The sequence below is a fragment of the Lolium rigidum genome, chromosome 7, assembly GCF_022539505.1.
Source record: "Lolium rigidum isolate FL_2022 chromosome 7, APGP_CSIRO_Lrig_0.1, whole genome shotgun sequence".
Taxonomy (NCBI): Eukaryota; Viridiplantae; Streptophyta; class Magnoliopsida; order Poales; family Poaceae; genus Lolium; species Lolium rigidum.
Genome location: NC_061514.1, coordinates 332210745 through 332226785, shown reverse-complemented (window position 1 = coordinate 332226785; position 16041 = coordinate 332210745).

The window sequence follows — 16041 nt, the reverse complement described above, 5'->3', positions numbered from 1 at the left end:
CAAGGCTTTGGCTAGCAAGGTTGTTTGAAGCAAACACAAGTATGAACCGGTACATCAAATCTTACATAAGAACATATTGCAAGCATTATAAGACTCTACACTGTCTTCCTTGTTGCTCAAACACTTTTACAAGAAAATATCTAGACCTTAGAGAGACCAATCATGCAAACCAAATTTCAACAAGCTCTACGGTAGTTCTCCACTAATAGGTTTAAACTACATGATGCAAGAGCTTGAACATGATCTACTTGAGAGCTCAAAACAATTGCCAAGTATCAAATTATTCAAGACAATATACCAATTACCACATGAAGCATTTTTTGTTTCCAACCAAATAGCAATAAATGAAGCGGCTTTCAACTTTCGCCATTGAACATTAAAAGCAAAACGAAGAACACAAGTGTTCATATGAAAAAGCGGAGCGTGTCTCTCTCCCACACAAGCATGATAGGATCCGAATTATTCAGAGAATGAAAATAACAAAACGGAAATAAAAGCACACAGATGCTCCAAGTAAAGCACATAAGATGTGATGGAATAAAAATATAGTTTCACTAGAAATGACCTGATAAGTTTGTTGATAAAGAAGGGGATGCCTTGGGCATCCCCAAGCTTAGAAGCTTGAGTCATAAATGGGAGGCAAAGTATCATCAAAGGAAATTTTCTCCTCAAAACTTGGGGGACTAAAAATATCACAACCAGCTTCCCCAAGCTTAAATTCTTCCATAGCATTAGCAATAATAGTGTTCAAAGAGTTCATGCTAATAACATTGCTACAAATATTTTGCAAACAAAGTTCCATGTGTTTTTTAATTTTCTCTTCAAACACATCATGTCCTAATTCAATATAAAGTTTATAAAGATCTCTAATTTTTTTGTTGTTTTCCATTAAGCCTAACTAGTGAAAATAAAAACAAGAAACAAAAAGATGCAATTGCAGGATCTAAAGGAAATAGCTTTGAGCACTCACACACCGGCAACAGTTCTAGGAAATAGCTTAGTAGTCAGAGGATGTGAATACCTTTTACCTTACCTCCCCGGCAACGGCGCCAGAAAATAGCTTGATATCTATGCACGCTTCTATTCCTGTAGACAGTGTTGGGCCTCCAAGAGCAGATGTTTGTAGAACAGCAGCAAGTTTCCCTTAAGTGAATCACCCAAGGTTTATCGAACTCAGGGAGGTAGAGGTCAAAGATATCCCTCTCAAGCAACCCTGCAATTAAGATACAAGAAGTCTCTTGTGTCCCCAACACACCTAATACACTTGTCAGATGTATAGGTGCACTAGTTCAGCGAAAAGATAGTGAAATACAAGTAATATGGATGATTGTAAGTAGTAATTGCAATCTGAAATAAAAATGGTAGCAAGCGAACATGTAACAGAACTTGTTGGAAACGGTGTTTCAATGCTTAGAAACAAGGCCTAGGGATCATACTTTCACTAGTGGACACTCTCAACAATGATCACATAACTGAATAAATAAATGCTACTCTTGAACACTCTCTTGTTGGATAACAAACACCATTCATTGTGTAGGGCTACAAAAGCACACCTCAAGCCGGAGTAAACAAGCTCCACAACTTCATGAAGGAATCACACACGATGCGCACACTGTCACCGTCACACCGTAGAGAGTGAATCCGGAGTTCATACTAAAGTAACCTCTAGAGTGCATAATAGACCGTTGCAATTTAGACCGAGTACTAACATAGCATACACACTGTCACCAATAGCTATGAAAGGGGGAATAGATCACATCAATACTATCATAGTAATAGTTAACTTCATAATCTACAAGAGATTACAATCATAACCTACGCCAAGTACTATATGATGCACACACTCGTCAACTTTACATCATGGAGGAGGAATAGACTACTTTAATAACATCACTAGAGTAGCACATAGATTAATAGTGATACAAAGCTCATGATCACATAAAGATCACACCATGGGAGAGAGAGATGAACCACATAGCTACCGGTAGAGCCCTTAGCCTCGGGGGAGAACTAGCCCCTCCTTATCATGGGAGACAGCAACGGCGATGATGATGGCGATGGAGTCGATGGAGATGACTCCGGGGGCAATTCCCCATCCCGGCGGCGTGCCGAAACAGAGATTCTGTCCCCCGAAACTTGTCTTCGCGATGGCGGCGGCTACGGAACTCTTCGCGGAATATGACTTGTTTAGGGTTTTCGGAGACGGAAGAATATATAGGCGGAAGGGCGGCCTCGGAGGGGCCCCAGGGCGCCCTCCCCACCAGGTGGCGCAGCCAGGGAGGGGCCCGCGCCCAGGTATGGTGTGGGGGCCCCCTGGCCCCCCTTCGTCTCTCCTTCGGACTAGTCTAAGTTTCCACTCTAGTTGATGTAGAAGTTGAATCCATTGACTTCATTGGTTGGTTTCTCCATCTTGTTGTACTTGACGCATCTGTCTTCGAGTTCCACGGTAGTTTCTCCTTCGGTGACTTTAGATCTAAGAAAGGGGTTCAAGAGGGAGGGAATGAGTACCAGCGTACTCAGCAAGTTCATTATAGGAAATAGGTGTATCATGCACTAGCTACAGCCACAGACCAGAAAGTCATAGGCGAATGCAAGTTTTCGTAATCATTTATTCAAAAGGTTTATTTTATTCTGAAAAATATGCATGTAAGTCTTCACAGGTTGACTAGAACTTCATGGAGTTCCTTTCCTACCGCGTTCGTAGTTTCCTTCCTGGAACATGGAGTGACAACCACAATTCAATACACTCTGCAGAGGTGAGTTACTTTTCCCATAAGAGAACTTATCCTTGTTGCCAACCAGGCAGCTTATTCTCGTTCACACTTCCCTTGGTGTGAGGCCCAGTATAAGAACCAAGCTAATCACTGTTCTTCTACGTGACCTCACATACCCACCCTTTTGTAAGTCTGTCATGTCCTTTATCTATAGGTAGACTGACCTAGGCATTTGTTCTCTCCTTTACCATTAAGGTAGACTAATACGAACAATTCAAATGCCCGGTCCTATACACTATAGATATACTAACCCGGACAACACTTACAATCCATCATAGACCTTTAACAAGTCTTCTCTCTCCTATATCTATTGGTAGACTGTTACGGAGTGATGTCCTCACCTTTACCAAATAGATAGACTGATATAGGCAACCCTTATTACTGACCCGTTGATATGCGAGAGGAAAAAGATGCAGCTGACTTCTCCAGAGCCATTATAGATCTCATGGTTAACATGATATGTACGGTGCTAGAATCACTAGATGGAATTGGTGATTAGTCCTATATAAGTAGTACCCTTGCAATGGAACCTCCACCATCAACACATACCATGATTCCATTGCCCACCACATAGTCATATTCATAATTGTAAAGTAATGTTTTGATTTTCAATATAATGCAGGAGTGATAAGTATAATATTTTTCATATAAATTGATAAAAATAATCAAATGACATGAGCAAGTGATGAACTTGACTTTCTTGACTGCAAGATTATGCAGACAAGGACTTCGATACGATAACTCCAAATTCTGAAATATCATCATCGTCTGGTAAGGATAATGTTTAAAGAGCTAGCAAAGATGCTATAATGCATACTATGAAATGCAGTCGCCCTAGACGTAACCTAACCCCGATGATTTAGGATTAGTGAGTTATAATGACTTCTTTAGGGTGTGTTGCACTTTTAGGAAGGTTCCACAAACAAGGTTCTTATTAGAGTTTGGTTGTCTTGGTATTATATACAAGTGGTATAATGAATTATAACAATCATACTAACACACAAGGGAATAGTAGTTGGCATAACCTTAATATGTATGAAGCAGTTGCCAGTTTTAAGTCTTCTAGTGCATGGTTGATAATTACTTATATTATACTTCAAAAGAATAACTTTTGAAGAACATGTTATTTAAAAAATAATAAGTATTTCAAGTAAGAACTATTTGCTTCTATGGTTTGCTTGACATTTACTTCAAAAGAGAATAACTTTTGAAGAACATGTTTAATAAAGAACAAGAAGTACTATAAATAGGAGCTATGTGCTTCTAGTGTTTACTATTAGATTCCTAATTTAGTTCCTTGGATATGTATAAGATGGATCTAAAACAAAAGGGTTTTATAATAATCTAGTAGCTACATGGTTTAGTGGAGAATTAGTATCTAAAGTGAATTACTACATAAAGTTTTCTACTTAAGGTTTGATCCCAATGATGTGGTATTAAGGAATGGTGATCAATAGTGCTAACATGAGAGTCACAAATTAAGGTTTACACTTAGTTGGTCCTACTTGATCATCTAAGTTTTATTTGGATGAGTACATGAAATACCAACTTATTAGTAGTAAAGCTTCTATTATTTTATGAGAACAAGGACATGTACTTAGTTGTTAATTATGTATATATATTGACTATTAAGGTAGTAAGAATATATTTCATGCTTTCCTAGGGTTGTAGCTTTTACATGCAATTATGGAGCTAGGTTACTTAATAGGATTTAGAGTTTTAGGGTTCTCACATGAAATGATAAGATTATAGTTTTATTCAATATGGAATTAGGGTTTCTTATTTGTGATGTAGTTCTTAAGTTAATAACTTGATGATGAATTTGAAGTTAATAACTTTGAAATAAAAATAATCATAGACTTAGCATTTTATTATTTTCATAAGATTAATAATTAAGATAAATACCATTTAGGGTTTAAATCCCTCTAATAAGGATTTACTAAGATAATGATAAAAGAAAATTAGTTTTATTGTTTTCTTTATTTACTTAATGGTTTTTATTTATTTTAGAAAGTTTTCCTAATTATTGAATTTTAATTGAATTTATGATAAAAGAAAAGGCATAATTAATAAAGGTTAAAATAGTTAAATTTTTATTTTCACAAACGTTTTCATATTATATTTTTATTGGATAGAGTTTTTTGAGCATTTTGATATTTTATTTGCATTTTTCTGAGTTGAAATGAATTTTTTAAATTTTGGCAAAGTTTCAGTATTTTACTGGATTTTGAATTAAATAGAAATACTAATTGTACCGATTCATTTTTACTCGCAGACACTGACCATTGGGTCAATTGACTGGGTCAATTGCCACGCTGGCAAAGCTCAGGGACCCCACCTGCCACGTTGACATCACCAACGTTTAAACGCCGGCAGGTAGTACACGGTGGCGCCGCCGATTTAGGGCCCCCTAGGATGCACGGATAGGTTATTCCGGATCCCCTTGATCTACTGAGAACGATGGTGGTGACGGATCCTCCAAACACTCACCGGAGCATCACCAGCAACCATGTGCTACGGCGGTGCACTCTAGCGAATAATCAAACTCGAGCTACAGGGCATGCTAAGATGCGATTAAAGGCTCCATCGATGCGTGTGCTTGATACGTCTCCGACGTATCGATAATTTCTTATGTTCCATGCCACATTATTGATGATATCTACATGTTTTATACACATTATATGTCGTATTTATGCATTTTCCGGCACTAACCTATTAACGAGATGCCGAAGAGCCGATTCTGTCGTTTTCTGCTGTTTTTGGTTTCAGAAATCCTACAAAGGAAATATTCTCGGAATTGGACGAAATCAACGCCCAGGGTCCTATTTTTGCACGAAGCTTCCAGAAGACCGAAGGGGAAGGAAGTGGGGCCACGAGGCGCCGCCATAACAGGGCGGCGCGGCCTGGCCCTTGGCCGCGCGGCCCTGGTGTGTGGGGCCCTCGTGTGGCCCCCCGCGTTGCCCTTCCGCCTACTTAAAGCCTTCGTCGCGAAACCCCCAGTACCGAGAGCCACGATACGGAAAACCTATCGAGACGCCGCCGCCGCCAATCCCATCTCGGGGGATTCTGGAGATCGCCTCCGGCACCTTGCCGGAGAGGGGAATCATCTTCCGGAGGACTCTTCACCGCCATGGTCGCCTCCGGAGTGATGAGTGAGTAGTTCACCCCTGGACTATGGGTCCATAGCAGTAGCTAGATGGTTGTCTTCTCCTCATGTGCTTCATTGTCGGATCTTGTGAGCTGCCTAACATGATCAAGATCATCTATCCGTAATTCTATATGTTGTGTTTGTCGGGATCCGATGGATAGAGAATACTATGTTATGTTGATTATCAATCTATTACCTATGTGTTGTTTATGATCTTGCATGCTCTCCGTTATTAGTAGAGGCTCGGCCAAGTTTTTACTCTTAACTCCAAGAGGGAGTATTTATGCTCGATAGTGGGTTCATGCCTCCATTAAATGCGGGACGAGTGACGGAAAGTTCTAAGGTTGTGGATGTGCTGTTTCCACTAGGGATAAAACATTGATGCTATGTCCGAGGATGTAGTTATTGATTACATTACGCACCATACTTAATGCAATTGTCTCGTTGTTTTGCAACTTAATACTGGAAGGGGTTCGGATGATAACTCTGAAGGTGGACTTTTTAGGCATAGATGCATGCTGGATAGCGGTCTATGTACTTTGTCGTAATGCCCAATTAAATCTCACAATACTCATTATATCATGTATGTGCATTGTCATGCTCTCTCTATTTGTCAATTGCCCGACTGTTATTTGTTCACCCAACATGCTATTTATCTTATGGGAGAGACACCTCTAGTGAACTGTGGACCCCGGTCCATTCTTTACATCTGAAATACAAATCTGCTGCTATTGTTCTTTCTTGTTCTCTGCAAACAATCATCATCCACACTATACATCTAATCATTTGTTACAGACAAGCCGGTGAGATTGACAACCTCATCTGTTTCGTTGGGGCAAACTACTTTGGTTGTGTTGTGCGGGTTCCACGTTGGCGCCGGAATCTCCGGTGTTGCGCCGCACTACATCCCGCCGCCATCAACCTTCAACGTGCTTCTTGGCTCCTCCCGGTTCGATAAACCTTGGTTTCTTTCCGAGGGAAAACTTGCCGCCGTACGCATCACACCTTCCTCTTGGGGATCCCAACGGACGCGTGTTGTACGCGTATCAAGCTCTTTTCCGGCGCCGTTGCCGGGAGATCAAGACACGCTGCAAGGGGAGTCTCCACAATCCAATCTCTTTACTTTGTTTTTGTCTTGCTTTATTTTATTTACTTTCTTGTTTGCTGCATTATATCAAAACACAAAAAAATTAGTTGCTAGCTTTACTTTATTTACTGTCTTGCACTCTATATCAAAAACCCAAAAAAATTAGTTACTTGTATTTTACTTTTGTTACCATGTCTAGCTCTGCACCTGTTACTTCTTCACCTGAGGAATTAGTCTTCACTTTTAAACAAGGGGATGAGGAGAGTTTTAAAGATGCTTGGTCCAGAATTTTTACTTCTTACCGTAAAACTGAACCTCAAATGACTCTAAGTTTGCTCCTTAGTAATTTTTATTTTGGTCTTATGATTCGCTATAGATATGCCTTGGATGCCTGTAGTGGGAGGAGATTTCCTTCATTGCAATGGGGATCAAGCTTTTAATGCCATAAAGAAGTTGGTTGCATCACATGATTCAGCTAATAACTTTGATTCAGCCCTTATTAGCATTTATAATAGATTAAACACTCTTGAGACAAATGCATCTCGCTTGAATGAAAATTATGGATATGTTCGTAACTGTCTTGATCAAGTTTTAGTGAACTCTGAACCTTCATTATGGGATCCTACTATTAAAATTGCTATCGGTGACCAAACTCTTCATGCTAATTGTGATATTATGTCTGAATTTTGCCTAATGCCTAAGAGTATTCATGAATCTTTGAAACTTTGGGGATTTGTTGAAGGGGAGAAGGAATAACTCTTATTGATAACTCTGTTATAATTCCTAAAGAAATAGCTGCGGGTGTGCATACAACCATTCTTGGGAGAACAATATCCATTGATTATCTTGTTATTGAATGTGCAGGAACAGGATAAATCACACTCGGAAGATCCCTGCTGAAACTATTGGGAGCAGTCATAGACATGGGACAAGGCACCCTAAAATTCACCTCTACACCGGGGGGTAGACATATATTCCCTAAATCAAAGAGTAAGAAAAAGAACAAGAAAGGTAAGGGTAAAGCCCAAGGTAATGTTGATACTGCATCTCTTGATAATACTTGATATACACTTTCTGCGCCTAGCTGAAAGGCGTTAAAGAAAAGCGCTTATGCGAGACAACCCATGTTTTTACTACAGTATTTTTTATTTTTTATTTGAGTCTTGGAAGTTGTTTACTACTGTAGCAACCTCTTCTTATCTTAGTTTTGTGCTTAGTTGTGCCAAGTAAAGTCTTTGATAGTAAGGTTCATACTAGATTTGGATTACTGCGCAGAAACAGATTTCTTTGCTGTCACGAATTTCGAGCTGCCTCTCTGTAGGTAGCTCATAAAAATATGCCAATTTACGTGCGTGATCCTCAGATATGTACGCAACTTTCATTAAATTTGGGCATTTTCATTTGAGCAAGTCTGGTGCCTCGATAAAATCCATCTTTACGGACTGTTCTGTTTTGACAGATTCTGCCTTTTATTTCGCATTGCCTCTTTTGCTATGGTGGATGAATTTCTTTGTTTCATTAATGTCCAGTAGCTTTATGCAATGTCCAGAAGTGTTAAGAATGATTATGTCACCTCTGAACATGTTAATTTTTATTGTGCACTAACCCTCTCATGAGTTGTTTCGAGTTTGGTGTGGAGGAAGTTTTCAAAGATCAAGAGAGGGAAATGATGCAATATGATGAAGGAGAGTGAAAGCTCTAAGCTTGGGGATGCCCCGGTGGTTCACCCCTGCATATTCTAAGAAGACTCAAGCGTCTAAGCTTGGCGATGCCCAAGGCATCCCCTTCTTCATCGACAACATTATCAGGTTCCTCCCCTGAAACTATATTTTTATTCCATCACATCTTATGTGCTTTGCTTGGAGCGTCGGTTTGTTTTTGTTTTTATTTTTGTTTGAATAAAATGGATCCTAGCATTCACTGTGTGGGAGAGAGACACGCTCCGCTGTTGCATATGGACAAATAGTATTCATGGCGAAGGTTGAATCTTCTTCGTTAAATTGTTATATGGTTGGAATTAGGAAATGCTACATGTAGTAATTCTAAAAATGTCTTGAATAATTTGATACTTGGCAATTGTTGTGCTCATGTTTAAGCTCTTGCATCATATACTTTGAACCTATTAATGAAGAAACACCTAGAGCTTGCTAAATTTGGTTTGCATATTTGGTCTCTCTAAAGTCTAGATAACTTCTAGTATTGAGTTTGAACAACAAGGAAGACGGTGTAGAGTCTTATAATGTTTACAATATGTCTTTTATGTGAGTTTTGCTGCACCGGTTCATCCTTGTGTTTGTTTCAAATAACCTTGCTAGCCTAAACCTTGTATCGAGAGGGAATACTTCTCATGCATCCAAAATCCTTGAGCCAACCACTATGCCATTTGTGTCCACCATACCTACTTACTACATGGTATTTCTCCGCCATTCCAAAGTAAATTGCTTGAGTGCTACCTTTAAAATTTCTATCCTTTACCTTTGCAATATATAGCTCATGGGACAAATAGCTTAAAAACTATTGTGGTATTGAATATGTACTTATGCACTTTATCTCTTATTAAGTTGCTTGTTGTGCGATAACCATGTTCCTGGGGACGCCATCAACTACTCTTTGTTGAATATCATGTGAGTTGCTATACATGTCCGTCTTGTCTGAATTAAGGGAGATTTACCACTCATTTATTGGTTAGAGCATGCATATTGTTAGAGAAGAACATTGGGCCGCTAACTAAAGCCATGAATCATGGTGGAAGTTTCAGTTTTGGACATATATCCTCAATCTCATATGAGAACATTAATTGTTGCTACATGCTTATGCATTAAAGAGGAGTCCATTATCTGTTGTCTATGTTGTCCCGGTATGGATGTCTAAGTTCAGAATGATCAAAAGCGAGAAATCCAAATGCGAGCTTTCTCCTTAGACCTTTGTACAGGCGGCATGGAGGTACCCCTTTGTGACACTTGGTTAAAACATGTGTATTGCGATGATCCCGGTAATCCAAGCTAATTAGGACAAGGTGCGGGCACTATTAGTATACTATGCACGAGGCTTGCAACTTGTAAGATATAATTTACATAATACATATGCTTTATTACTACCGTTGACAAAATTGTTTCATGTTTTCAAAATCAAAGCTCTAGCACAAATATAGCAATCAATGCTTCCCTCTGTGAAGGGCCTTTCTTTTACTTTTATGTTGAGTCAGTTCACCTATCTCTCTCCACCTCAAGAAGCAAACACTTGTGTGAACTGTGCATTGATTCCTACATACTTGCATATTGCACTTGTTATATTACTCTATGTTGACAATATCCATGAGATATACATGTTACAAGTTGAAAGCAACCGCTGAAACTTAATCTTCCTTTGTGTTGCTTCAATACCTTTACTATGAATTTATTGCTTTATGAGTTAACTCTTATGCAAGACTTATTGATGCTTGTCTTGAAAGTGCTATTCATGAAAAGTCTTTGCTTTATGATTTAGTTGTTTACTCATGTCATTACCATTGTTTTGATCGCTGCATTCAATACATATGCTTACAATAGTATGATCAAGGTTATGATGGCATGTCACTCCAGAAATTATCTTTGTTATCGTTTACCTGCTCGGGACGAGCAGGAACTAAGCTTGGGGATGCTGATACGTCTCCAACGTATCGATAATTTCTTATGTTCCATGCCACATTATTGATGATATCTACATGTTTTATACACATTATATGTCGTATTTATGCATTTTCCGGCACTAACCTATTAACGAGATGCCGAAGAGCCGGTTGTTGTTTTCTGCTGTTTTTGGTTTCAGAAATCCTACAAAGGAAATATTCTCGGAATTGGACGAAATCAACGCCCGGGGTCCTATTTTTGCACGAAGCTTCCGGAAGACCGAAGGGGAAGGAAGTGGGGCCACGAGGCGCCGCCATAACAGGGCGGCGCGGCCTGGCCCTTGGCCGCGCGGCCCTGGTGTGTGGGGCCCTCGTGTGGCCCCCCGCGTTGCCCTTCCGCCTACTTAAAGCCTTCGTCGCGAAACCCCCGATACCGAGAGCCACGATACGGAAAACCTTGTGAGACGCCGCCGCCGCCAATCCCATCTCGGGGGATTCTGGAGATCGCCTCCGGCACCCTGCCGGAGAGGGGAATCATCTCCCGGAGGACTCTTCACCGCCATGGTCGCCTCCGGAGTGATGAGTGAGTAGTTCACCCCTAGCTAGATGGTTGTCTTCTCCGCATGTGCTTCATTGTCGGATCTTGTGAGCTGCCTAACATGATCAAGATCATCTATCTGTAATTCTATATGTTGTGTTTGTCGGGATCCGATGGATAGAGAATACTATGTTATGTTGATTATCAATCTATTACCTATGTGTTGTTTATGATCTTGCATGCTCTCCGTTATTAGTAGAGGCTCTGGCCAAGTTTTTACTCTTAACTCCAAGAGGGAGTATTTATGCTCGATAGTGGGTTCATGCCTCCATTAAATCTGGGACGAGTGACGGAAAGTTCTAAGGTTGTGGATGTGCTGTTGCCACTAGGGATAAAACATTGATGCTATGTCCGAGGATGTAGTTATTGATTACATTACGCACCATACTTAATGCAATTGTCTGTTGTTTTGCAACTTAATACTGGAAGGGGTTCGGATGATAACCTGAAGGTGGACTTTTTAGGCATAGATGCATGCTGGATAGCGGTCTATGTACTTTGTCGTAATGCCCAATTAAATCTCACAATACTCATTATATCATGTATGTGCATTGTCATCACTGTTTCGTTGGGGCAAAGTACTTTGGTTGTGTTGTGCAGGTTCCACGTTGGCGCCGGAATCTCTGGTGTTGCGCCGCACTACATCCCGCCGCCATCAACCTTCAACGTGCTTCTTGGCTCCTCCTGGTTCGATAAACCTTGGTTTCTTTCTGAGGGAAAACTTGCCGCCGTACGCATCACACCTTCCTCTTGGGGTTCCCAACGGACGCGCGCTGTACGCGTATCAGTGCTCACCTTGAGGATGTTGGTGGGTGTGGTCGATGAAGGCAGGGATGGTCGGGAGCATGCTCAGATTCCCTGATTCCGGCGATGAACAGTGACAGCAACCGATGAAATTCGTTGGCTTGAGGAAACTTCGGCTCGATTCCTTCCTCCCAGATGATCTACGGCGCCAGGCGCTTCTCCTCGGCTACTCCCTGGAGCTTGGGGTGGCCTCCATCGTCGAGTTCTTGACAACACCGGCGAGGTGTTGTGGAAGGTTATGAGAGATGGAGGGGTGGAGGAGGATTAGGCTTCACGGCAAGCTTCGTGGAGGTTTTTATAGCGACCGGCGAGGCTTGTCGTTTCACTGGCGGCAGTGGATGGGATTCAAACGGCGATGTCGACTGTTACTGGGCGTGAATCTTGGCGAGAAGTGGGTGAGACGGACGTGAGATTACTAGGGCAAGAATCTGGCTTGGTCTTGGCGCCACGCTCGGGGACTAGGTACCCAAGCGGGCTCGCCACGCTCGGGGACTGGACACCCAAGCGAGCTCGCCACGCTCGAGGACTGGTCACCCAAGCGACCTCGTCTCGCTTGGGGACTGGCCGCTTCAGCGAATTCGACAACAACAAAACAAACCGAGAAGGCCTGGATACTTACCAAGGAGTTGCCGAGACATTTCCCGTACGAACGCTTCGAAGGTGGTCTTCTCCTTCTGCACCGCCAAGATGGTCAAAGCAGAGGCCTCCTTCTCCGCAGCAAGCTCTTCGGCGTGCTTCTTCTTCCACGCGGCGAGCTGCTTCTGCGCCGCTGTGGTCACCGTACGCGCCACGTCCCTCTCCTGCATCGCTGCGGTAAGCTTGCCCTGGTGGTCGGCGATGACATCCTCCAGCTCCTTGCCCTTGTTCTCGACTTGGTTAAGATCAGCAACCTCCGACTTCGCACGCTTCGCTGCAGCCTCTGCCTGAGTGGCCCGGAACTCGGCCTCCCTGAACAACGACTCCTTCACGTAGCCGGCCCGGGCTTCGGCAAGCGCCTTTTCACGCGCCTCTTCTACAAGAACACAATTATGAGGAACAACCCAATCGGCAAAACAAAGAGTGTAGGCAAAGTTTCGGGAAACTTACTGCCGGCGGCGATGAGGGCGTGATTCTTCTTCGTGGCATCCTCCACCAAAGTGGTCAGATGCTTCACTTCGGCCTGCAAAGACAAAAACAAGATAACAATATCAATCGTCTGGTCCCAAAATACCGAGAGACTCGACTCGCCCCTTCAGCCCGAGTTGACCCTCGGGGACTGGGGGAGACCGCACTACTCAACTACACTACTCACCACGTGGAGGTCACCAAGAGCCTTGTGCATCTCAGCAAATGACAGGGAGGCGAGTGGCAGCTGGTGGGAGGTGCGCAACTCTTCCCCCTCTTCGGGACAAGCAGCGTGCACCACCGCCTCCATCGACGCTGTTTCCCCCTCTTGCACGAGAGTATCTTCATGACAAGCGGGGTCCCTTGCCGCCTTTGTTCGCCGCTCCTTCGACGACGCCATGGCCGCTCCACTCTCCTTGGAGACGACTCGCCCCTTGGGCACCAAAGGGGGAGCGACTGGGGACTCGCCCCCCAGGCCCTTCCCCGCGTCAGGCTCGGCGGCCGTTTTTTGCGACCGCATCCTTGCTCACCCTGGCCACCTCCTCAGCTTCGGCCGCCGCTGCCTTCTCGGCAGCTTTGGCACTGGTGGTCCTCATCGTGGCCGCAACATCCGCCTGCGACGCGGCTGCATCGGCAGACTCGCTCGCCATCCTCTTCACCTTGGCGGCCCTTCTCGCCTCGGTCGCTTCGGCGGCTTTCTTGGCTTCGGCCGCCTTCGTCGCCGCCCCGCGTGCGGGGGTGGTTTTCTTCAGAATCTTTTGTCTAGCCCTGCAAAACACGATGGTCAATCCCCAAATCTTCCTTTAAGAACAGTTAGGCCAAGGAGCGCGAGCGCCATTTACTTCACCGTCGGGAGCGTCTTCACGCCAGGGCCGACCCGCTCCCTGGCCTCAAGCGCAGCTTTGAGTGGACACTGGAGTACCGTCCCACCCTCTAGGACGGTTTGGCACAGTCGCTTGGGTCGCGGTTCATCGGGCCACCCGGCGGGTTCCCGCCCTTCCGGCGGGGAGGTCGTCTCCTCCTCCTCCGCCGCCGCATCTTCCTCCAGAGGGGTCTGCGACGAGGAAGTCGTCCCCCTCTTCGAGCCACGGGCGCGGCGCATGAAGTCTTGGCTGAGAGTCTCGGAGTCCAACTCCCGTGCGTTCTCCGTCGTCCTCCTCCTCATCCTCGTCAACCTCCTCGCCCTCGATCATCTCCGGGGGCTCCTTCCCGGCAAGTGGGGGGAGGTGATTGGCGATCTTCTGCCACCGCTGCATTGGAGCCAAGAGAATAAGCTAATAGCATAAAAGGGCTCATCTACTCAACACAAAGAGAAAGGGAGTCGTCACATACCGCAGGCGTTGGGTTGTCATCTGAGAAGGGCCTCAGCTCGGCGTCGAACGCGGTGATGTGGTCGTGGTGATCTTGGCGAGCTCCTTCCGGTACACGGCCTCGGTCCACTCGGCCGCCGTGGAGCGGGTGTAGTCGTTCTGCTCCCGATACTCCCACATGTAGTGCCCCCTGCTCCGAAGAGGGATTATGCACCGGGTGAGCCAGCAATTGTACACATTGGCGGCGGCCAGCCCTGCGTTCTTCAGCGTCTGGATGGCCAACCGCATCTCCTTCACCACCTCCTCCTGCTCGCGCGGCAGCGACCGCACGTTCAGGTGCCGAGGCACGCTCGGCTCGGTCGTGTATTGGGGAATGGCGACGCCGCCCACCGGGGTGTGTTCAACCAGTCGCAGCTTGCACCATCTTCGGGAGCGCCATGTCGATGAAGGCCTCCCCAGACTTCACCTGGGAAGTGATCCCGCTGTTGGGGATGAGCGACTAGTCGCTCTTGCTCGCCCGAGCTGCCCACCCATGGAAGATTGAAACCCACAACGGGAAGTAGGGTGGACAGCCCAAGTAGCACTCGCACAGCGCCACGAACAGTGAAATCTGTTGGACGTTGTGTGGACCAAGATCGGAGATCTTGATGTTGTAGAAGGCTAGGAGCTATCGCAGGAAGTCGGAGGTCGGGACCGCGAAGCCGCGGTCGAGGAAGCTCATGAAGATCACGAACTCTCCCATCCTCGGCAGTGGCTCCGTCTCGTTCGCCGCCGGGACCCTCCACCTCTCGCGGTTCATCTCGGGGATGATGCCGGCGGAGATGTACGGGAGGAGAGCCTCCTTGGTCACCTTGGACTTGGTCCATCCTTTTTCCGCCATTGACATGGTCGAAGCTTGGCCGCAGGAGGGATTGAGGTTGCAAGCAGTGGAGCACAAAGAAACAGAGGAGAAGAAATGCGACGGAGTGAGCAGCCCTAATTCGCTAATCGGTCCTTTATAGCTCCTCACTCGCCTGAGATAAGGAAAGAGATCCGCCCTCCAATATTGTTCTGGCGACTAGGCTAAAACCCTCGGAGGGGCAACTGGGCTGGAGGCCCAGGCGACTGAAGATGGAGATTGCTTGGGCGCGGAGCAACGTATCCCGGATTTGTAGTAACTGATATGATTCGGACTTATCTTCATGTAACCCTAGATCGGGGGTGTCCATATAAACCCCCGAGCTAAACCCTAGATGACACACCATCTGAGATCCAATCTCTCCCTCATTGCTCTCCGCGTAGCCGCCGACTAAGCCCCCCATTGTAATTCTCCACTGAGTAATAAGATCTAGTAGGACGTAGGCCTTTTAATCTTCATAGGGGCTGAACCTGGGTAAAACCTTACGTCCTGTGCACCTCGCTCTGCAGATGGCTATGTCTCCTTGCTCCCGCATCAACGAAGTGCTGCACCCTGTAGCACCTGTCGTGGTCATATCCACGACAATGGTGGTGGTACACTTCTGAATCAACGAGAACCTGACAACGCCTACAACATCGTGCTTGAGCTTGAAGTAGGGGTCAAACTCTCAAACGCCGTGGAGGATATTCATGAATAGACCCTTGCTCATCA